We start from the raw sequence: 24679 nt of genomic DNA on the forward strand, positions 1-24679 counted from the left end.
CAACTGCAGCCTCACAAGCCAGAAGACAGTGAGCAAGGCCCTCAAATTCTGAGGGAAAATGATTTCCAAGCTAGATTTCTTTACCCAGCCAAATTATTAAGTACAAGTATAGAATGTAGGCATTTTAAGACGTGTAAGGTCTCCAAAAATTTCTCTTCCTCACTTCCTTCTCAGAAAGCTATTGTGTGATTTGCTCCACCCACCAAAAGGAAGGTGTAAACTTCAGTGAAAGAGGAAGGTGAGCATTATAGGAGACAGGAAATCAAATTCTAGAGGGACAAAGGGAATTCCTAAGGTGATAAAGAGAATTCCCTTAACGCTAACTGATTATCAGATGAAAGAGCAGTAAGTCTGGATTTGAACAGGTGAGAAGGCCCTGGTAGTTTTATGACAATGAAACTAATAAAATACCTTATGTCTGTGTCTCTTAATTAGGCAATTGGCAAAGAGTTTGAAGTTGAATTAGTGATATCTTTTGTTTGCTTAGCTTTTTATATTGGAATTTAGAGCTTCATTCTGGAATTTCTTTTCTCTTGTACTCTCCCTTAGGTGATCTCGTTTAAGCCTATGATTTTAAATAGTATTGATATGTGGCTGACCTCTTGCTCAGGCAAGACCTCTGCTCTAAGCTCCAGAGTCATTTATTGTATCCATTACCTACTACTGTGTAAAAACCACTCCAAAACTGAGTGGTTTAAAACAATAATCATTTTTCTTCTGCTCATAGATCTACATTTAGGCAGCACTTGGATGGAGATGGCTTGTCTCTGTTCCAAGTGGTATCATCTAGGGTTGCTTGCTCATACTGCTGACAAATTGTTGTTAACAGTTGACTGTGAACTCCTTGGCTGGCTGTGGGCTAGGGCAGCGGTCCCCAACCTTTTTGGCACCAGGGACTGGTTTCGTGTAAGACAGTTTTTCCACGGACCGGGGTGGGGGTGGCCGGGATGGTTCAGGCGGTAATGCGAGTGATGGAGAGCAGCAGATGAAGCTTTGCTTGCTTGCCACTCACCTCCTGCTGTGTGGCCCGGTTCCTAACAGGCTGTGGACTGGTACTGGTCCGTGGCCCAGGGGTTGGTGACCCCTGGGTTAGGGGCCTTGGTTCCTGTCCATGTAGATCTCTACGTAGGCTGCTTGGGCTTCATCGTAGCATGATGGCTGGGCTCCAAGAGCAAGCATCTTGAGGGTATCCAGTAGAAGCTGTAACACTTTTAAGACAGCCATGGAAGTTGCATAGCTTCACTTCTGCTTAGTAATAAGCCTACCAATATTCAAGGGGAGGGAAGTTTTCCCCCCCATTAAGAGGTGGTGTCTAAATTACATAGTAAGAGAAGCATTGAAGATATTGTCTCAGCCATCTTTGGAAAATACAATATGCCAGATACATCAAGCTGTTTCCTTGATTTTGCCACTTCTATATATATCCCATAGGTATTTTGAACTTAAAACAATCAAAACAAATTCTTGATTTCCTTACTCTTAAACTGTACGCTTTCCCTGCTGCCTCCATTAGTTCATTCCTCAATCTTTCTCATTTCATTCAATGGTATTGCCGCTCACCTAGTAGCTAAAACCCAGGTGTCATACCTGATCCCCTTACTTCCCATACTTCTAATCCATCTTGTCTCTTCAAACTCCAAATACATCTTGAATTCTTCTGTTCTCTGTCTACATAGTTACCATACCACTCAAGTCCAGGCTGCCAAGGTACCATCATCTTTTTACTTGGACTCCTGTTGTTATTTATTTCAGATATAATTGACGTTTTATTAGTTTCAGGTATACAGTGTAATGATTCACATTTGTATTAACTGCTCTTCTAAAAACTTGTGGTAAAATCCACATAACATAAAATTTACAGTTCTAATCATTTTTAAGAGTATGTAGTTCAGTATTAAGTATATTCACATTGTTGTGCAACCAATCTCCAGAACGTTTTCATCTTGCAAAAACGAAACTTTGCATTCATTAAACAACTACCCATTCCCCCAATCCCTGGCAACCACCATTCTACTTTCTGTTTCTATGAGTTTGTTTGCTCTAGTTATCTCATTTAAGTGGAATCATTGGCATTTGTCTTTTTTTGACTGCTTTATTTCACTTAGCATAATGTCTTCAAGGTTCATCCATGTTGTCACATGTGCAAAGTTTCCTTCCTTTTTAAGGCTGGTAATATTCCATCGAATATATATACCACATTTTGTTTATCCATTCATCTATTGATGGATATTTAGGTTGCTTCCACTTTCAGCTATTATGAATAATGCTGCTATGAACATGAATGTACAAATATCTGTTCAAGTCTCTTTTCAGAAATTGCTGGACAGTATGGTAATTCTTTATTTAACTTTTTGAGGAACTGCAATACTTTCTTTTAAGGAGCTACCATCCCTCCCTCCCTCCCTCCCTCCTTCCTTCCCTCCTTCCTTCCTTCCTTCCTTCCTTCCCGCCCTCCCTTCCTTCCTTCCCTCCTTTCTTGATAGTAGCTATCCTTTCATATGCTTGTTGGTCATTTGTATATCTTTAGAGAAATGTCTGTTGAAGTCCTGTATTTAAAACTTTTGTTGTTATTGAGTCTTAACTAGTCTTTGTATTTCTACTGGTTTTTTTCCTTTTAACTAATTCTTTACATGGCAGTCAAAGAAGGGTTAAGATTTCTTTATTAATCGTGGTATGCTAATAGCTTTAATAAGCACAAATCTTAGTGGCTTAACACAGTGGAAGTTTAAATTACTTTTTCATGTCAGTCTAGTGTATATGTGTGATGGAGTAGGAGTGTGGATACCTCTGCTCCTTGCAGTAATTCAGGGGCACAGGCTATTCTATCTTTTTAAATTATCACTATCATCACAATATGACTTTTGAGGCTATCTTGAAAAGGGAAGCAAGTATGGAGGAAGATTTTAGGGCCCACTAAAAAGTGGCGTATATCACTTTCACCCACATTCCATTGGTCAGAACTGAGTCCCATGACTCCACCTAACTACAGAGGCGGCTGGGAAATGTAGTGTAGCAGTGTACTAATGAAAGAGAGAACACAGATATTAATGAGCACTAGCAGTCTCTGTCACAGTGTATATTAGATTAGAACTCCCTTGCTTAAAACCCTTTAATGACTTCTTGTTACCTATAGACTAAAATTAGCCTATGTCTGTTCCAACCTTATTTTGTACCATTTCCCCCTTATTATTCTCAACTTACATTAGACTGGGTCATTTCCTATAACATGCCAAATATTTTTTCCTCCTGGAACCTGTGTGTTTTGTAGTTTCCTTTGCTTGGAGCACTCTAAATATTTAGATGACTCCGTCCTTCTCATCTTCAGTATCAGCTTAAAATCCATCTCTAACTAAAATCCCAAACAAAAATAGCTCTCCTATTCTCTGTCCTTTTTGATAGCACTGTGTTTACATCTATCACAGCATTTATCACAATGTATAACTATTTTATTTGAAAAAAAATTTTGTTTGCTTTACTTGTGTCCTCTGCTAGAAAGAGATGTGTTTCTCACTGTTGTATCCCTGCAGCACCCAGCCAATGCTTAGCACACTCTAGTAAATGTGTTGTATGAATGAATGACTGTTATACAGAACAGACTGAACTGGAGAGACTGGAGGGAATTATAACCAAGAATTCTAATGGTAATTTAGGTGAATTGCTGAGGGCTTGGGTTTTAGTGGTGGCAGTGTCAATGGAACAGAAAAGGATGAAGAGGAATCAAAGGAAAAACCAACACAAATTGCTGTGTGACTAAAGTGGGGAGTCTGGGTGAAGGGGATGATAGTGGTTTGTAATTAACAGATGAGTAAAGAGGTTAGAAGAGTTGGTGTTTTGGAGATAAGGATGAGTTGGGATTGATGTGTGTTGAGTTTGTGGTGATAGCAAGACTTTCATGTAGAAATATTGAGGAACAGTAGCTTGGATTAGAGCACACAATTGAAATTATAGATTTGGGTATCAGTTGGGCCCAGGTGATAAGATGAAGCCATAAAAATGGATGATCTACTGAGAGAGGGTATATATTGATAAGAGCAAGGGGAAAAAAAAAGAGAAGCCAGATATGGAAACCAGGAGTAGGTGGAGAGGGAGGAGAACCAATTTAATACAGGGCTAAGGAAACCAGGAAGTTTCAGAAAGAAGAAAGTTTAGCTTGACTGCTGCTGGTGTGGGTATTCTTTGTGATATGCATTTGAAGCTTCTGAAATGTTACCTTTCCTGAAGGTTATAAAATGGTGATATTAATATCTGCTTCATAAGGTCGCTGTGAGGATTATTAACATACTATGCTAAAAGCAGTTAATGTAGTTGCTCTTTTTAGTACGTGTCCATTAAACGTTTTGAAGTGAAATACAATACAAGACAATACCGTTAAGCATCAAGAAGGCATTAAGGAGTTTGTAGAGGAAGAAAAGGCTTCTGAGCTTGCTGTAGCATCTTTTCCTTAGAGATATATTCTTTTTAAATGTTCCAGTAAGTTAGAATTGTACTAAAAGCCTATATAGAGATAACATTTATGAATTTATTTTGAAAAGTTTTTAGTAGGAATTTTCTGATCTGAAAATATACAGAATCATAGCAGTACAATGGCGGTTCATCTGTTTATGCTTCTTAACCACATCCTTTTACTGAAGTTATTCCGGAAGCATTTATAATGCAGGTGCTCCTTTGAAAGGCATTGTCCTTTAAAATGGGTTGAGACTAAATTCTTATTTAACATTGAAATGAAATGAAGGTATATTTAAAATGGAAATATAGTTTTATATGTCAAATTGTACTAACTGCTTAGAGTATTTGACTTTTGGTAGTGGAACTTGGTCATAGGTAGTGTGGAGAAATTCCAGTTCCTTTTTGCAGTTGCCACAGGATTCTGTCTCCAGATAATCAAATAAGAGAGCCATTTACACAAGGGGAAGTGGGAGCTTTCCTGCATTCCTTTTCATTATCTTTTTGTTTAGGGAACTTTGACAGGTTAGCTGGGCAGTTTGGATGTTCCATAGCTTGCATGACCAGTCTTTTTTTTTTTTCCTCCCATCTTAACATGTATTATTATGGAAAAAAGTAACTTATTGTTGCCTTTTCATGATCAATAGCAGTCTATAAGTAAGAGTAGTAGTTTGGAATAAAGGGTAAGGTAAAAAGGCTGGTAGGCAAGGAAAGAAGTATTTAAAAATGAAGGAGGGGAAGGGAAAAAGTAGCTGAGAGATAATTGGTGAATAGAGCTTTTAAAATTTATCTTTCTCTTTGCCTTGGGGTTTCAACTTGCTGTGAATTAGCAGTTGAAAATTGCTTTGCCAGTAGCATATAATTGGTGACTTTAAGGGTTATTTGCTACCTGGAACAGACATAATTTCTTACAATTCAGATATAACTAAGTTTATACTTTCTTACAGTTGGTCGTAGAATTTTTAGTGTTAGGTGGGAGGATAGGGCAGGGAAAGAGGATTATGTAGCAGGCACTGTACTAAGTGTTTTATGTATGACTTTGTTTAATCTTCACAACAACCCTGTAAGATGTTATCAAAGCACAGAGAGGTTAAGTAACTTGCTCAAGGTCACACACATAATAAATGTCAGAGCAAGAATTCAAAGTATGATGTTTCTGTTTTCTTGTAGTTAATCTTTTTTTTTTTGTAGTTAATCTTTTATTCATCTCTGCTTCATTTACAGTTCCATTCAGTCACTGGGTCCTGTTGGCTTTTTAAAAAAAAAAAGCTTTATTGAAATATAATTCATATACATACAGTTCACCCATTTGAAGTATACAATTCTGAAATCGACCACAGAAAGAGAAACGAGAAAACAAGGATTGCATGGAGACTTAACAACATGCTACTAAAAAACCAGTGGGTCAACAATGAAATCAAAGAGGAAATTTAAAAATTCCTTGAAATAAAGTATACAATTCAGTAGCTTTTAGTACTTGCAGAGTTTTGCAATCATCACCACATAGAACATTTACACCACCCCTCAAAAGAAACCCCACTCCTGTTAGTTGTCACCCTCTGACCTCCCCTACCCCTAGTCCTTCTAGACAACCATTAATCTACTTCCTGTCTCTAGATTTGTTCATTCTGGGCACTTCATATAAATGGAATCATATATGTGGTCCTTTGTGGCTGGCTTCTTCCATTTAGCATAATGTTTTTAAGGTTCATCCATGTTATAGCATGTATTAGTACCTTATTATTGCATGTATTAGTACTTTATGACTCATTAGTACTTTATTATTATTGCTGAATAATATTCTGTTGTATGGACATACCAAATTTATCCTTTCATCAGTTGATGGACATTTGGGTTGTTTCTCCCTTTTGACTATTATGAATAATACTGTTACAAACATTCATGTATAAATTTTTTTATTGTGGTAAAATATACATAACAGAACGTACCATTTTGACTGTTTTTAAGTGTATAGTTCTGTGGCTTTTAAGTGTATTCACATTGTTGTGTAACCATCACCACCACCTATTTCCAGAACTTTTTCAACTGAAACTCTGTATCAATAAAATACTAAATTCTCATTCTCCCATCCCCTCTGCCCCTGGTAACCACCATACTTTCAGTCTCTATGTAGTTGACCTCTCAAGGAACCTTATTTAAGTAGAATCATACAATATTTGTCCTTTTGTGATTGGCTTATTTCACTTAGCATAATGTCTTCACATTGTAGCACGTCCTTTTTAAGGCTGGTAATATTCCATTGACTGTATATATCATTTTATTTACCCATTCATCTGTTGATGGACACTGGTTGCTTCTGCTTTTTGGTTATTGTGAATAATGCTGCAGTGAATATGGGTGTGCAAATATCTATTCAAGACTGCTTTCATTTCTTTTGGGTATATACCCAGAAGTTGAATTGCTTGATTATATTTTTAATTTTTGAGGAACCCCAAACTTTTCCACAGTGGCTGTACCATGTCACATTCCTACCAGTAATACACAAGGGTTCTAATTTATCCATGTCTTCACCAATACTTGTTATTTTCTGTTTTTTGATAGGATTAGCCATCCTAATGAGTGTGAGGTGGTATTTCATTATGGCTTTGATTTGCATTTTCCTAATGATTAGTGATGTTGAGCATCTTGTGCTTGTTGGGCATTTGTATATCTTCTTTGGAGAAATGTCTATTCAAATTCTTTGCCCATTTTTTAATTGGGTTGATTTTTTGTTGTTGTAAGAGTTCTTTATATATTCTGGATATCAATTCCTTATCAGATATGTGACTTGCAAATATTATCTCCCATTCTGTGATAGTATCCTTTGATGCACGAAAGAGTTTAATTTTGATGAAGTCCAGTTTATTTTTTCTTTTGTTGCCTGTACTTTTGGTGTTAGATCTAAGAAATTATTGCCAACTCTAACGTTGTGAAGCTTTTGCCGTGTTTTCTTCTAAGGATTTTATGGTTTTAGTTCTTCCATTTATGTCTTTGATCCATTTTGAGTTCTTTCAGTATATGGTGTAAGGTAAGGGTTCAGCTTCATTTTATAAATTTTTATGTGAATATATATATTTCTTTTGGGTGTATAGCTAGGAATGGAATTCCTGGGTTATATGGTAACTATGTTTGGCCTTTTGAGGAACTGCCAAACTATTTTCCAAAGTGGCTATACCATTTTACATTTCCACCAGCAGTGTATGAGGGTTCTAATTTCTCCATGACTTTTTGGTTTTAATTTCTCCACACTGTATTACCTTCTGACTGGCTGATTTCAAGTTTCCTTGGCTGACCTCTTTGGTGATGATATCACAACTCTGCCTTTCTGCTGTCCCCTTTCACCAATCCATAACGCTGTTGGTTGTATCATAAAAGTTTAGAGCTGAAAGGAACTATAGAGAATCATGGAAGTCAAACCATTCATTTGCAGTTGCTGAAACATAGAAGTTAAGAGATTTGACTCAAAGTTATACAGTGATAGTGTCAACACTAGACAACCTCCTATGTGCATAGCTTTCATTTTATTAAATCATGTTTCCTTTTTCTGTGTCTAAAACTCTTTACCTGACTGTCTTAACCAGGTCTCCTCCTCATCCTGTCCCCTAAAGAACAATCTAAAAGCAAGGAGTTGCGTGCAGGTAATTTATTTGGCAGATGATCCTAGGGAACAAGAGCAAGGGGCCAGCGTGAATGAAATAAAAGAAGAAAAGCCAATACAAGAGTGTGTTATTGAGTTATTCAGTGCTATGGCAATCAGGACTCAAACCCAGTGGGAACTTTTGAGGCTCTAGATGCTTCTCAGTTTGTCTGTTCAGGGATGGACAGGAGTAAACTGTATCATCTGTTCTTGTTCTCCATCAGTTGACGGTTGCCTCAGTGCAGGGTAAATTCTTTCTCCTTCCCTCCCCCATTTTAGGGCTGCACACGAGAGCCTGCCAAGTGGTGTCTCACTTCATGGCTTTAAAGAAGCTTTAGGGCAGAAAGAAAATGAATCACAGTGAACACTATGGGGGAAGTAAGTCAGAACCTACCTGTAACTATTAGCCTTGGCTTATGACTAGTGTGGTAGGCAGAATAATGGTCTCCCAAAGATACATACATCCTAATCTTCTAAACCTGTGACTATGTTACCTTGCATAGCAGAAGGAACTCTGGAGACAGGTTGATTTTTCTGAATTATCTGGGTGCGCCCAGTGTAATCACAAGGAGCCTTATAAGAGGAAGGCAGGAGGGTCAGTTTTAGAAAGAGAAAAAATGGAAAAACTATAAAATATAAAAGAAAGGTGAAATAATAAAACTATTATATAAAGGTGAAACATTTTAGAAACAATACGTTGACTATAAATTTTGGAGAATTTGAATAAAATTGGCTCTGTTTCATTTAAGAAAAGAAAGGAAGAAAGATGTGACAGTGGAAGGCAGAGGTCATGATGACCTGGCTAGGAGCCAGGGAATGTGGGCAGCTTCTAAAAGCTGGACTGGATTTTCCCCTAGAGCCTCCTGAAGGAATGCAGGCTTTGATTTTAGCTCTGTATAACCTGTTTTGAACTTATTTCCAGAACTTTAAGTTAACAAATTTGTATTGTTTTAAGTCACTAAATTTATGGCAGTTTGTTACATAGCATTAGGAAACTAATACAGCTTGAATCAAAGGAGAGTTGGATTGCGTGAAGATGAAGATTTTTCTGATAGAATCTGTGCCTTGCTGCCAGCCTCTCCTTTGATTCTAGCTGTTTTAGGTTTCTGCTTTGTAACAAGTTACCACAAATGTACCTCTTGCTCTGCTCAGATCTGTTTGGACCCTGCATTGATTCTACTCCTTTGTCGAGTCACTGCAGCCTCAACCGAAATTTAAAAAGGGTTGTTGCTGCAAGCTGGTGCTACCTGCTGCTGCAACTGGTCTTGAAGGAAGGATTAATATTCATCATTTTCCTCTTTCACCACCCATTCTAGATTTCCCTTATGCTGGGCCAGCAGTTAAGCTGCTCTAGGTTGCTTGTGACCTCTAGACTTCCAAACCGGAGGGACTTGAGCCCTTAGTTGTCTTGCACTTTTTGGGCCGTTGTTGCTACAATTTCCTGTTTCCTCTATTAGTACCAAGCTTGGAAAACAACCTGAGTCTGAGACAGACTGCTTCCTACCTACATTGTGTACAACAACTCCTAATGATAATGAGAGTCAGTAATCATTCCTAGTATATTTATTTCTTTGCCTGCTGGTCTATCAGCATGAGGAGGCCAAAGTGCCCAGGTAGTGGTTGTAGCTTTTTTTAGTGCCCATTCATTTAATTACATTTCAGTTAGTACAATTAGGTTTGCATTAGTTACTTTTCAACCAACACATTTGTGATAACCATCATGTAGGGAACTTTCAGGACCATGAGAAAATGTAAAAGGAGAGAGAGACTAGCCTAGGCCTAGCATTCAGGGATTGGGAAAGGTTTCTCTGAGGGAATTCTACTTACTTAGACACTGGATGGATGAGTTGAAATTAAGCAGATAAAGAGGTGGGGAAGAACATTCCAGCAAAGAACACATCCTGCATCAAGGAGGTGCTTGATGCCCTCCTCCTCTGGAACCCTTTCTTCCGTAAACTTCCATGGTTGTAGCTTTTAGTAGAACCCTTATTGTATCTTCTGGTAGAAGCGTTACCCTCAGGACCTCTAATACGGGAGAGCTTTTAAATTGTGGGTATGTGGGAAATCCAGATTCCACAAATGAGTTACTTGGATTGATGGTGAAAAGACTTAGTTAGTCTTGGTTTCTGGACTCGTGCATTCTAGATAATAGGGTTATAACACCATAGTTGTTGGGTCATCCTGGAAGACCAGCAGGGCGACTGTTCAGCTGAGCCTTTAATATGCCATTCCATTATTTTGTTAGTCTGACAGTTTCCTGGTGATGTGATATGTGGTAGGACCAGAGTATGCCATAGTCAGATGCTTATTATTATTTCTCCTTCCCCATTAGACAGGTCCTTTGGTTTGAGGTGAGGTTAAGATGGGTCTCATTTTGGTAAAGCAAACATTTTGAAACCATTGGATGGTGGTGCTAGGCACAGGTATTATACTGTAAATGTTGAGGGACACTTTGGGCAGGGAAGGCAATTCCATTTCTAGAGTAAGTGTCAGTTCTGCTCCCTCCCAGAATGCAAGGGTCCCAACCCCATTATACCACCTGTTTAGCTCTATGTCTGATAAGTTGCTGTTTGCATTCTGCGTTGATCCTAATCTTGCTAGAATTTTGTCTTTTTTAGTAAGGCTTTTTTATAACATTTTCTAAAAGTATGTTAATGATTTTTTTAATAATAGGGAATCTGATGAACAGAACTTCTAAGTTTTTTTTTTTTTTGCATGGTACGCGGGCCTCTCACTGTTGTGGCCTCTCCTGTTGCAGAGCACAGGCTCCAGACACACAGGCTCAGCGGCCATGGCTCACGGGGCCCAGCCCCTCCACGACATGTGGGATCTTCCCGGACTGGGGCACGTACCCGTGTCCCCTGCATCGGCAGGTGGACTCCCAACCACTGCGCCACCAGGGAAGCCAGAACTTCTAAGTTTTATGTAATCAACTGTATGATTCATTTATGAGGAATTTAAGAAAAGGCAAACTATAGTGACAGAGTATTAGTAGTTGCTAAAGGGGAGAGGATTGACTGTAAAGGGGCACAAGGGAACCAGAAAGTGGTGTTGAAAATGTTTTAGATCTTGATTGTGGTGTGGGTTTCACAATTTTATACATTTGTCAAGACTCATTAAACTCTACACTTAAAATCAGTGAATTTTGTATGTGAATTCTATCTCACAACTGATTTTAAGGAAAGCAGAGGATTTAATGTACTCACTCGTCAATCTTTTCCATATTTATTTTCCTTTATGGATTATGCTTTTTGATTAAGTTTGAGAAACTTCCCTTCTCTGGGATATTTTTTTCTGATTTTCCATTTTCTTAATTTCTCTTTATTTCCTTTAATGTCTTGAAATGTACACACTATTTGATTTAATCTGGTAGAGTAAGACACAGACATGGAAATGACTGTCATGAAAGAAGTTTTTACTCACAGTTCCTTAGAAACAGAAGCCACGCCACACCAAGGAGGCAAAAGGAGTCAAGGGGAAAGTATGGAGCCTTTATTGTGGTTTCTGTGAGAAGGATGAGTCAGGGTAGGCACGCTTGAGCAAGTCTGGGGTTGGATAGTTTGAATGATTTATAGCTCTGGGTGATAGGGGTGGTCTTTAGTTGTTTCTAGTAGTGGCCCTGGCATGATTTAGGGCAGGGAGAATATTGGCTTGGTATGTGAGAGGTTTTTTGATGGAGATGGTTGGGGATATGGGCTCTGGATTCATTGGTTGTACATCAAAGATGTGCTCTTGGGCTTACTGTTTGCTATCTCTAGGGATTAGGTAATCCTGGGAGGGACAGTCCTCTGGGTCTGAAAGGCCCTGCCATGTCAGAGCATTACAAAATATAGAAAATTTAAAAACATGATTAATACACTTATGCTTTCTTTATGTTTACTCTCAACTTTTTTCAGTTTTTGATTGAAAAAATATTAGTTAAGCATATTTCATCTATATTTTTGTTAAAAATACATTAAAGCTATAAACCGAGATCCACATTTTGATAGCATAATACTTTTATTGTTGCTTGGTTCTTATTTTATCATTTCTATTATGATTTTCTTTAAAATTTTTTGCCTAGGAGTCCATTTTTAAGTTTCCAAACATTTCAAAGATGTTTTATTGATGATTTCAACATTATATTGTGGTCAGAGAAGGTGGTCTTAGATATAAGTTCTTTGAAATTTTTGTCTTTCTTTGTGACTCCACGATTGTTTTTTTAAAATGTTCCATGTGTACTTGAAATACCTCTCCATACCTATTAATGTTGCCATAATATTGTTTTGTCTGATATTAAGATCGCTACGTCATCTTTTTTGTGTTGGTGTTTGCCAAAATATTTTTTCATTTATTTTCAGCCTTTCTCTCCTATAAGCAGCTTTAGTTGGATTTTGTATTTTATTTTTATATCAAATCTGATAACCTCTTATTATAATCTCTTATAAATGAACTAAACTCATTTACATCTAGTTTATAAGTAGATTTATTTTTCCTTGTTTTGTTTTCCACTTTTTTTTTTAACTTTATGTCTTTTGATGAATTGATAATTGAGTACTGCTCATAACTCAGTTTGTAACAAAGTGGGAATGTAGAATCTTACCTATTGACCTCATTGCCACAGGTGACATATCCTTATGTGGCATCAGCCTCAGTCACTAGATCCTTGTGTGCCTAATATGCTAGGAACTGGTTATACAGTGATAAATATTGTTTCTATCTTAGTGGTAGTGATGGTATTCTGAAAGTAGATTTGGAAACTTTTACACTACAAAAGTATGAAAGAAAGGAAGGGAGGGAGGGAGAGAGAGAGAGGGAGGGAGGGGGAGGGAGGGAGGAAGAAAGGAAGGAAGGAAGGGAAAAGAAAAGAAAAAAGTTGATGAGATGATAAGTATGATTTTCAGGGGGAAAAAAAGCATGTGTTTCTTTTTAATAGCAAAATAGGTACATATATATCCTGTACAATCTTTTGGCTTTGTCATATTAACATTTCTTCACCAATATCTTCAGAGACCCATATAATTTTAATAATTAGTTGAATTAACAAATTTTTAAACTAATTTTTTAAAATATTAGAATGGGTAATATATGCCTGTTGTATAAAAGCAATGATAAGATAAAATAGAAAGAATTTTTAAAAAAGAAAGCCTTGTTAAAAAATGAGATAAATTTATCTGTGGAAGTAGTGGACTAGGAGCACAGCTTGCAAAGTGGGGTTGAAGCCTTGGCTATGCCAGGTTTAGATATGGAAATAGTTGAGGTGATCTTTAATTCATGTCTTGTAAGATCATAGAGGCTGACAGAGTCACACGTGATACTGGAGACCAGAGTTAAGGACACTGGGTAAAAACCAGATGTAGGGGTGGGTTGCCTTACTTGTTATAGGAGGCAAGCTGCAGCTGACTACTACTTGAGAATAAGACTTACATGGTCACATCTTAACTCCAAAGGAGGCTTAAAATATAATTTTTTATTGTGGTTGCCATGTGGTGAGCCCAGTTGGGGAGTTCTGTTACTTAGGAAGAAGAGGACAAATAAAGAGGTAGACAACTAACGGATTCTGCCATATGGAGGTACGGAAATTATAAGAACTGTACAAGAGGCAGTTGCATAGAGAAGGGATTGACTAACTCTGCTCAGAGATGTCTGGGGAAGTGATGCAAAGAAAACAAACATGAAAAAAATAACAAACATGAATGAGATCATAAAGGATATTCCGGAGTTTGCTGAGTGAGGAAGGGCATGCTATATTGAGGACTGGAACACCATGTGAAGGGAGCTGAAAGTTATGATGTTGATTCTGTAAATTTAATTATCACATGCATGTATTAAGGTGCCAAGGATACAAAATGAAATGAGACTTTGTCTAGTTCATCTAAGAACTTGCTGTGTAGGGAGACATTATTTAAGCAGCCTGTTTCAGTGACAGGACACTGAGTACCTTAATAAAATAAATAAAAGTTTGTATAAGAGCACAGTGGAGAGGCACCTAAGTCAGCCTTATCTGATGATAAGAGAAATGACTCTTGAATTTAGGTTCCAAAGAAGGAGCAATACTGAGGTAAACATCCTTAAAGGATGCCAAATTTAGGGAGCAGAACATGGATCTTTATGTATGGGTAGAGGATAGGTGGAGAATATGGAAAGATATGACTGTATGAAGGTGTTTTTATCCTGAGGGCTAGTAGGAACCATTGAGGGATTTTGAGTAGGGGAATTCAAAGCTCAGATTACTCTGGCTGTAGTGTGGAGACTAGGTTGTTTAGAATTTAATAATTAAACAGAAAATGATAAAAAGGGAAACATTAGACCTAGAAAGTTTAAATGTATATAACTTTAACCCCCGATTTTTAAAATTGTGGTAAAATACATATAATACAAAATTTACCATCCTAAACTGTTCCCTCAGTTTTATTGAGATATAATTGACATCCAGCACTGTATAAGTTTAAGGCTTATACAACATAATGATTTGACTTACATACATCGTGAAATGATTAGCACAGTAGGTTTAGTGAACACCCATCATCTCATATGGGTACAACTTTAATGAAATAGAAAAAAAAATTTTTTTCCTTGTGATGAGAATTCTTAGATTTTCTCTCTTAACATTCATATATAACATACAGCAGTGTTAATAATATTTATCATGTTGTACCTTACAACCCTAGTACTTATAACTGGAAGTTCGTACCTTTTGACTAACTTTATCCAATTCCCCCTCCCCTGACCCCTCTGGTAGCTACAAATCTGATCTCTTTTTTTCTGAGTTTGTTTGTTGTTTGTTTTTGAAGTATAATTGACCTATAACACTATGTTCTTGGTATATAGCATAGTGATTCATATTTCTATACATTTCAAAATGATCATGATAAGTCTGGTTATCTGTCACCATACAAAGATATTACATAATTATTGACATATACCCCACACTGCATATTTCATACCTGTGACTCATTTATTTTGTCACTGAGAGTTTGTACCTCTTAATCTCCCTCACCTGCTTCTCTTCCCCCCACCCCTCCCCTCTGGTAACCACCTGTTTGCCCTCTGTATCTATGACTCTGTTTCTGTTTAGTTATGTTTGATCATTTGTTTCTTAGATTCCACATATAAGTGAAATCATACAGTATTTCTTTTTCTCTGTCTGACTTATTTCACTTAGCATAGTACCCTCTAGGTCCATCCACATTGTTGCAAATGCAAGATTTTATCTTTTATATGGCTGAGTAGTATTCCTGTGTGTGTGTGTGTGTGTGTGTGTGTGTGTGTGTGTGTGTACATTTATATATACCACATCTTCTTTGTCCATTCACCTGTGGGTGGTCACTTAGTTTGCTTCCATATCTTGGCTCTTGTAAATAAATAATGCTACAGTGAACATAGGGGTCCATATGTCTTTTTGAATTAGTGTTTTGATTTTCTTTGGATAAATACCCAGAAGTTGAAATGCTATGTCATCGTAGTTCTATTTGTAGGTTTTTGAGGAACCTCCATACTGTTTTCCATAGTGGCTGCACCAATTTACATTTCTCCCAACAGTACATGAAGGTTCCCTTTTCTCCACATCCTCACCAATACTTATTTGTTGTCTTTTTGATAATAGCCATTCTGATAGCTGTGAGGTGATTTCTGAGTAAAGTCTTGAATCTATGTTTGAATAAAAATTACACATGGAGGGCATGAGAGAGAAGTAGAATTAAGTGCAGCAGTTAACGTGAAAGATGCTCAAATGTTATGAATAATTGCATGTTAAATAAGTCTTGGATTTCAGGTGCCCACAAGTTTGGTGTATGTCAGGAAAATATGGTTCGTAAAAAGTGATGATGCAACCTAAACCTTATTTATACTGTACATCATGGGGAAAATGATAGTTCCGCTGTCCCCTGTGCTGTGTTTACTCGTTTGGAAATATGTACAACTTGGAGTGACACTTTTAGGGCATACAGTAATTAGAGTGTACTAAAGAATAAGGGGTGGAATAGTGAGCACTTAATATAATGAAAAAATTAAAAAACACAATACAGGGACTTCCCTGGTGGCTCAGTGGTTAGGAATCCACCTACCAGTGCAGGGGACATTGGTTTGAGCCCTGGTCCAGGAAGTTCCCACATGCCGCAGAGCAACTAAGCCCATGTGCCACAACTACTGAGCCTGCATGCTACAACTACTGAAGCCTGTGTGCCTAGAGCTTGTGCTCCGCAACAAGAGAAGCCACTGCAATAAGAAGCCCGCGCACTGCAACGAAGAATAGTCCCGCTCGCTGCAACTAGAGAAAGCCCACACGCAGCAACAAAGACCCAAAGCAGCCAAAAAAAAATAATAATAAAATAAATAAATTTCTAAAAAATAAACAAACAAAAAAACACAATACAAATCTGGCCTTGTTTAGCCCAGAAAATTTAAGGGGAGACTTAGATTATAGTTTTGGTGCTCAAAAAAAAAATTTTTCGATATTCTCTTATTCAGTTCCCTTATAAGAAAATGGAGTTTCAGGGAGGTTGATATGACGTTCTCTGAGTCATAGCAAATGACAGAGCATTGTCTAGAACCCAAGGATGTGGTTAAAAAGGAAATTGAATGCATCATAAGCATATTTTATTCACAGGGGCAATGAAGCAGGGCTGGGACTAGGGTGAGACAAGCATCTAAGTTGCCTAGGGTACAGAATTGAAGGAGGTACTCACTCTTAGGTGCAGATCCTGCACTTGCAAGATCCCTATTTATCAGCATAATATATGAACATGGTTTAAATGTCAAATAGGGTAAGAGATACCTCCTAGCCCTACAGATTAGGGATAGCCTGAGGAAGCTAGATGGGGTGATGGTAGAAGAGAATTATCCCCTAAGACCTAGCCCTCTGTGTGCTCTCTAACAGTTTGCAAACACCTGTGGAGCATTGCTTCACTTTATGTGAGAACAATGTAGGGTGTATTGTCTTCAGGCCTGGACTGGTTCATATTCTCCTTTTTCCCTTGAATCAGATTTCAGAGAATGTAGATTTTCCTTTGTGCCTTTTTAAAAAAATTTTATTTATTTGTTTATGTTTGGCTGCATTGGGTCTTTGTTGCTGCACCCGTGTCCCATTCATTGACAGGTGGATTCTTAACCACTGTGCCACCAGGGAAGTCCCTCCTTTGTGCTTTTAAAGCTGTGTTCACCTACACAACCGCCTGGGGGTTCTCTCAAGCTTGGCTGAAAAGATAGAGAATCTAGACAGTCCTCTCATTTCCTCTACCTTAACAGGCCACATACCCAAATATGGAGGCAATGTAGAGATAACAGTAATAAAGGCATGAGATAATCCAGGTGTTTTACTGTCATAGTCCAGTAAAACTGGTCTCTAGTTTCTGACTCCTGTTTTGTTTTTGAGGGTGGAGTCACCTAGTTTAGTTCCATTCTCCTTAGGAAAGGGACGTGTTTCTTTATGAGAGTCCTTTTCCCCAGTGCTTAGGGGTTAGAGGCAGTCTAGGCTGAATAAAATCGCTCCTTCCATGTCTTAGGAAGATAATTTGTATTTCCCAGAAACTCCAGGGTGGATGACACATGGAGTAGAAAAGCTCTTCTCTAACTATTAGTAGTTTCCTTTTTGGCATTACCCTTTGTGAGGAGAATGAAACCAGAATGTACAGCCTCTGTCTTAGAACTAGTGAGTATAAACTTGTTATGCTGCTCCTCTGGATCTGTCCTGTTTTAACCTGATACCAAGCTTGCCTTCTTAGGACCATTATATTTTTTGTTCTTTAGGCCTTTGGTATTCAAGGCAGGCCATATGTTTTTATATTACATTTTAAAATAGGTGTGTTCTGGCAGCTAAGAGTTTATAAAGTGGAAAGACAAGTAATTTTATTGGTCCAGTCAGAGGTAGCTAAATGTATAAACAGCAACACACTGGACCTAATTTACAGACGCAGCTGGCATAGTTTGTAATGCTAATTGGGAGCAAAATATGTTTAAAATAAATCAGAATTACAGGTAAAATAATATTAACAAGAAATAGAACTTTTCCCACTAACCTGTAAGTTCTTCCAGGACAGCTTTAGCTTTGTAAGCTGGTTCACTCACACTGTGCCTAGAACATAGAAGGACCTCAAAAAAAAACCTGGTAAATGTTTACAAGGGAAAGCTTGGTAAAATCAGTGATTTGGTTGTTTATAAGACCCACAATAATGTTCAGTGTTAGCTTTCATTAAACCCTTTCCAAAGTGTACATGTACACGCACACACACACAGTTATTAAATTTGGAAGTATCTGTACTTGCTGGTATTAGAGTTTCCTTAATCCCCATCTAGCTTTTTATATTCTTGTTTTTGTTCATTTTTCTTCCATCTGAAGTCTTCTTTCTTAGACTGTTCTTTTCTCCTTTAAATTTCATACTCTTTTTTTTCAGTCAGTTTGGTTCCCTATTATCATCGTACATACATGTTGGCCCTATTAGTTTATTTTTAACAGAAAGGTAATTTTTTGCTATCTCTGAAATGAAAAATGCAGAGGTAGGTTCTAGATTGAGGAATGATTAGGTTTAAGGGCTCAAAAAATGAAATCTAATCGTTATTTGCCTCTCAGCTTCATTGCCAGGTTCTACATAGTGATGTTTACTCTGAGTGTACATGTTCTTAGGTTTAAGTCTGTTGGGAAAAGGGTGTCATCCCAGTAACCCCCATAGATATCCCAGGAGTCTTTCTGAATGAACAACTTGAGTTTTAGGCCCATTCTCCAACTAGTCACAAGAATTAAGGGAATTTAATATTCTGATTTGGCCGTGCAAGAATTGCAGATACTATATCACAGTTGATGGAACTCCACCTAAAAAATGGTGAAATAGAATTGGGGGGTGGGGGTGAGGATGGAGAGGGTAGTTTCTCAGAAAGAAGTTGAGATAGTATCACAAAAAGAAGAGAGATTAGATGCTGGTACAGCTTAAAAGTTAGTTATTCAATATTATGATTGACTTAATTTTTGATTTTTAAGGGATCAGTGAGGCTTTCTAAATTTTTTAATTATCAAAATAGTATATGAGGGCTTCCTTGGTGGCACAGTGGTTAAGAATCTGCCTGCCAGTGCAGGGGACACGGGTTCAAGCCCTGGTCTGGGAAGATCCCGCATTCCACAGAGCAACCAAGCTCGTGCGCCACAACTACTGAGCCTGTGCCCCAGAGTCTGCGAGCCACTGAGCCCACGAGCCACAACTACTGATTCCCACGCGCTTAGAGCCCGTGCTCTGCGACAAGAGAAGCCACCACAATGAGAAGCCCACGCACTGCAATGAAGAGTAGCCCCCGCTCGCCGCAACTAGAGAAAGCCAGTGCGCAGCAATGAAGACCCAATGCAGCCAAAAATAGATTAAAAAAAAAAAAGTATACGAACATAGTTTAAAATGTCAAATAGTGCTAAGAGGCCTGTAACAAAAATAGCAGTCCTTTGCTCTCCCTTTACTTTTCCCACCCCTTTTACTCAAGAAGTAATCACTTCCAACTCTCCTAGCTGTTTCTAATGATACCAGATGAAGCAAGAAGAAACAGCTAAAAAAGTTGAAAGTGATTACCTCTTGAGGCAAGGGGGAGGAAAAAGGAGCAGGAGAGCAAACAACTGTTACTTTTGTTATAGGTGCCTTAGCACTATATAACGTTTTAAGCCATGTTCATATATTACTTTGATAAGTAAAAACTATATAATGCCTGTATTATCTCTTATTCATTAAATTTAGACATCTACTGATTTTCTCTTAAGATAAATGAGGATATTCATTTTCTTAACCTATCTTTCTTGGCCCCATTGTCTTGATAAAATATAATCAGATTCAGTGTTTTCATTATCGTGACCACATAAACCATGTATGTATTGCTTACAGCTGACCCACCTCCTATGTTTAAATTTCTTTTCTTGTGTAACTTCATATTTTTTTCTTGAAATTTGTAAGATTCTCATTTAAAATTTTCTCTGTTTTCTTTGAATTTGTAGCTAAACCTTCCCACACCCTACAACAGTTCTGTAAAATTCATACTTGGTTAATTTTTCACATAGTCATACCTGTCAGATAATCTATCAGGTTTTTCTCTTTTTCCTGTAATCCTACTCCAATTTGGACTATTTATTGTAGACCTGTTACAGAGCTTAATTTGCTTTTCTTGGCATTCTGGAAGTCTCTTTGCCTTTCTTCATTGGTCCCCCTGTTTCCTAGGTCTAGTGTCTTCTTTTATCTTGCTTTATTCCTTTGTTTTGCTGTAAGCGTGTTTTCCAGTTGTTTCCTGAATAAGGGTACATTGGAATTAAATATTTTGAGAATGCATGTCTGAAAATTATTTTATTCTTCTCTCATACTTAATTGGTAGTTTGGCTGTATATAGGAGAGTCATCATTTAATGGGTATAGAGTTTCAGTTTTGCAAGATGAAAATTGTTCTGGAGATGGATGGTGGTAATGATTGAATAACACTGTGAATACTTAATGCCATGGAACTGTAGACTTAGAAATGGTTCAGATGATAAATTTTATGTGTATTGTATTAGTTTGCTAGGGCTGCCAATACAAAGTATCACAAACTGGGTGACTTAAACAACAGAAATTTATTGTCTCAAAATTCTGGAGGTAGAATCTGATCTGACATCAGGTGTCAGCAGGGTTGGTTTCTGGCTTGGTTGATGGTTGTCTTCTCCCACTGTCTTCATATAGTTTTCCCACTGAGTGTGTTTGTGTACTAATCAGCTCTTAAAATGACACTAATCATACTGGATTAGAGCCCACCCTAATGACCTCATTTTACCTTAATTACTTTGTTAAAGACCCTATCTCCAAATGTAGTTACATTCTGAGGTACTAGAGGTTAGGACTTCAGCATCGGAATTTGGAGGAGGGGTGAGAGTTCAACCCAAAACAATGTATTTTACCACAACTTTAAAATTACATATAAAAATATGATTACAGTCAGTTTTTTACCCATTTATGTTTAGTTGTGAAGCACAATAAGGATTAGATCAGTTAATGTGTTTACATTTGTTGTATTATGACATTAAATTCTTCATTATGTTACACTTTTGTTATAGATGGTGGTTTATACCATAATTGCTCATAATTTAGCAATCTTAGCAAGATTATCATATTGCTTTTACTTTAGCAGTAACATGTAATGACTTCTTTGATTTATATAAAATGCAGTATTCTTCAGATTATAAAATGGCAATACATTCTTATTGTGATCTTGGTACAGCTTATTGTAATTCAGAGAGTAATAAGTAAAATTTTGTGATACCTGACAAAATAATCATATAGGGAATAATGCCTTGTATATAAAAGGCATTAATTAAACAAGTTGTTGAAGAGATAGAGTTATAGTCTATTTTTTGAGAGCAGGATTTTTGCTTCATATGCCTTTCTTTACTCTCAGGCTTTAGCTCAGTGTCCTCCTACTCTGTAATAACTACTCTATAAACGTTTGTTGAATGAATAAGTGAATAAATTTTGATATGCACAGGACTTTAGCTCTTGTCATTATCTTGTGCTTTCTCATATTGGGGATGTTTTCAAAGTGATATTTTCAAAAGTGGATAGGATAAGATGGCAATTTATTTGACCTGTCCTTTTAAAAAAAACGGGTAAGTAGTCTTTATTTCAGACTAGCCTGTAACTTTTTGTTTTCCTCATGGTGGGATTCTTATCCATGTTGTTTTATTAGTACGAGTGTCTAGCAGTTAAAATTACTTGATGAGATAGTAGGTTTTAAAACATTGAATAGAATAAAATAATCTTATGAATTGCCTTGTCTTTTTGCATTACAGCATATTGAAGTTAGTTATTGGGGGATTTTCACCCCTTCGTTGTTTACTGAGAGATCTGTAGCCCAGCCAGACTTCCGGAGCTCCTCACTTGGGTATTGACACTCTGCTGATTTTTATCAGAAACAGGAAGTTGTCAAGTTATGTGTTAAAGTACAGCAGAATCTAAAATTGCATTTGTATTAGCATGGGAGATTTCCCTTTAGAATTATTTTCTATTACTGGCTGGTTCTTTACTTTTTCCTTGGAATATAATAACTGGCTTCCCCAAAATGGTCATATTTATCATGATCTATATATTTACCTAGTAAACAATGCCCTTCCTCATTGTTTATGTATCATACGCAATATGGTAAAATGATTTGATAAGATGATTGATAAAGTGACTTAGTGTCATTAATATATGGATACACCAAATGAATTTTTAAAAGTAGGTTGGGAAGAACATGCTTTTAGCTGTTTGGCCTGATGTTATTCCCATATTTAGATTAGTAATTCTCTGAAGGTTCCTAAAGTGGACCTTTTAGGGAGTTTATAAGACCCAAACTGTTTTCATTAGACTGGGATGTTCAGTTTTCATTTCTACTCTGGTGTTTCCAGATACTGCATAAAACACAATGATATAAAGATGTCAGCATATGGAAGATATGCAGAAACTCAGTGACTGTATATTGGGTGATGATACAAAACCATATATGAGTAAAAATAGTTGCATTTAAGGCCGAACAATGAATGTTTTCTGCTATATATTTATTTTAGTTTACATACAACAGGATTCACACTTTTTGGAGTATGAATGGGATTTGACACATTCTTGGAGTTATGTAATCACTACCACAATATAAGTACAGAACAGTTCCTTCACCTTGCTCTCAAAAAAAAATTTCCTCTTGCTTCGTAGTCACTCTCTTCCCACCATTAACCTGTGAAAACCACTGATCTATTCTCTTTCCCTATAATTTTGCCTTTTTCAGAATGTCATATGTAGCCTTTTGAATCTGGCTCAGTGAGATTGCTGGGTCGCATGGTAAGTTATGTTTATAAGAAGCTGCCAGACTGTTTTCCATAGTGGCTGTGCTGTTTTGCATTCCAACAAGTAGTGTATGGATTCCAGCTGCTCTGCAGCCTCATTCACACCTAATATTGTCAGTTTGTTTGTGTGTTTCCTTCTTTCTCTCTTCCTGTTTCACTCACTCGCTTGTTGCTTTCTTTACCCCCTCCCTTCCCTTTCTTTGTTCACCTCCCTTCTCTTTTTAATCCATTTAATAGCTGTGTAGTGATAACATTTTGTGGTTTTAATTTGCATTTCTGTAGTGACTAAGGATATTGAAGGTCTTTTCATATGCTTATATGCCATCCATATATCTTCTTTGGTGAAGTATCTGTTCCAACATTTTGTCCACTTAAAAATATTAAATATTTTACTATTTAATTAAATAATTTATTATTAATAAATTATTATTTATTATTAAATAATAATTTAGTGTGTGGAATCTCACATAGTAGTGGCTCTACTGGCCTGACCCCCATGACTTTGGTCTGGGAGTCTTTGGCCTGTTGAAACCCAGGTGATAGCCTCCTCTTTGGACACTGGGGAGGCAGCCTTCATGATTTCAGAATAGCCTTTGGGGTCCTTCTTTTCTTGTCATGAAGAATATCCCGAGTTCCCAACTGAATAGCTTTGTGGTCCCATCCTGTAAAACCTAAGAAGGCTGACAATCTTCCTTCATTCTGTCCTGTCTCATTCCAGTTCTGATTGGCTGTTTCCTGCTGGAGTGGCTGATAAAGTCTGATGTTCACACCCATACTAATCTCTTTATCAAGGGGTCCTTGGCCACAACCTTAGTGTTCTGTTCTGAACATAGTGCTTTCTCATTTTTTTTTTAACATCTTTATTAGAGTATAATTGCTTTACAATGGTGTGTTAGTTTCTGCTTTATAACAAAGTGAATCAGCTATACATATACATACGCCCCCGTATCTCTTCCCTCTTGCATCTCCCTCCCTCCCACCCTCCCTATCCCACCCCTCTAGGTGGTCACAAAGCACTGAGCTGATCTCCCTGTACTATGCGGCTGCTTCCCACTAGCTATCTATTTTCTGTTTGGTAGTGTATAAATGTCCATGCCACTGTCTCACTTTGTCCCAGCTTACCCTTCCCCCTCCCTGTATCCTCAAGTCCATTCTCTAGTAGGTCTTTTTCTTTATTCCCGTCTTGCCCCTAGTTTCTTCTGATCATTTTTTTCTTTCTATTTTTTTTGTTTTTATATTCCATATATATGTGTTAGCATATGATATTTGTTTTTCTTTCTCTGACTTCACTCTGTATGACAGTCTCTAGGTCCATCCACCTCACTACAAATAACTCAGTTTTGTTCCTTTTTATGGCTGAGTAATATTCCATTGTATATATGTGCCACATCTTCTTTATCCATTCATCTGTTGATGGACACTTAGGTTGCTTCCATGTCCTGGCTATTGTAAATACAGCTGCAATGAACATTTTGGCACATGACTCTTTGAATTGTGGTTTTCTCAGGATATATGCCCAGTAGTGGGATTGCTGGGTCGTATGGTGGTTCTATTTGTAGTTTTTAAGGAACCTCCACACTGTTCTCCATAGTGGCTGTATCAATTTACATTCCCACCAACAGTGCAAGAGGGTTCCCTTTTCTCCACACCCTCTCCAGCAATTATTGTTTGCAGATTTTTTGATGATGGCCATTCTGACGGGTGTGAGATGATATCTCATTGTAGTTTTGATTGGCATTTCTCTAATGATTAGTGATGTTGAGCATCCTTTCATGTGTTTGTTGGCAATTTGTATATCTTCTTTGGAGAAATGTC

The 24679-nt window shown here is 37.4% G+C and overlaps 1 protein-coding gene across 3 annotated transcripts in view; it reads left to right on the top strand.

Moving 5' to 3' along the window:
* NCK1 (NCK adaptor protein 1) overlaps positions 1–24679 on the top strand; it is an 82906-nt gene that overhangs the window by 12940 nt on the left and 45287 nt on the right. The window lies entirely within an intron of this gene.

This window comes from Phocoena sinus, chromosome 4 (genome assembly GCF_008692025.1).
Source record: "Phocoena sinus isolate mPhoSin1 chromosome 4, mPhoSin1.pri, whole genome shotgun sequence".
Taxonomy (NCBI): Eukaryota; Metazoa; Chordata; class Mammalia; order Artiodactyla; family Phocoenidae; genus Phocoena; species Phocoena sinus.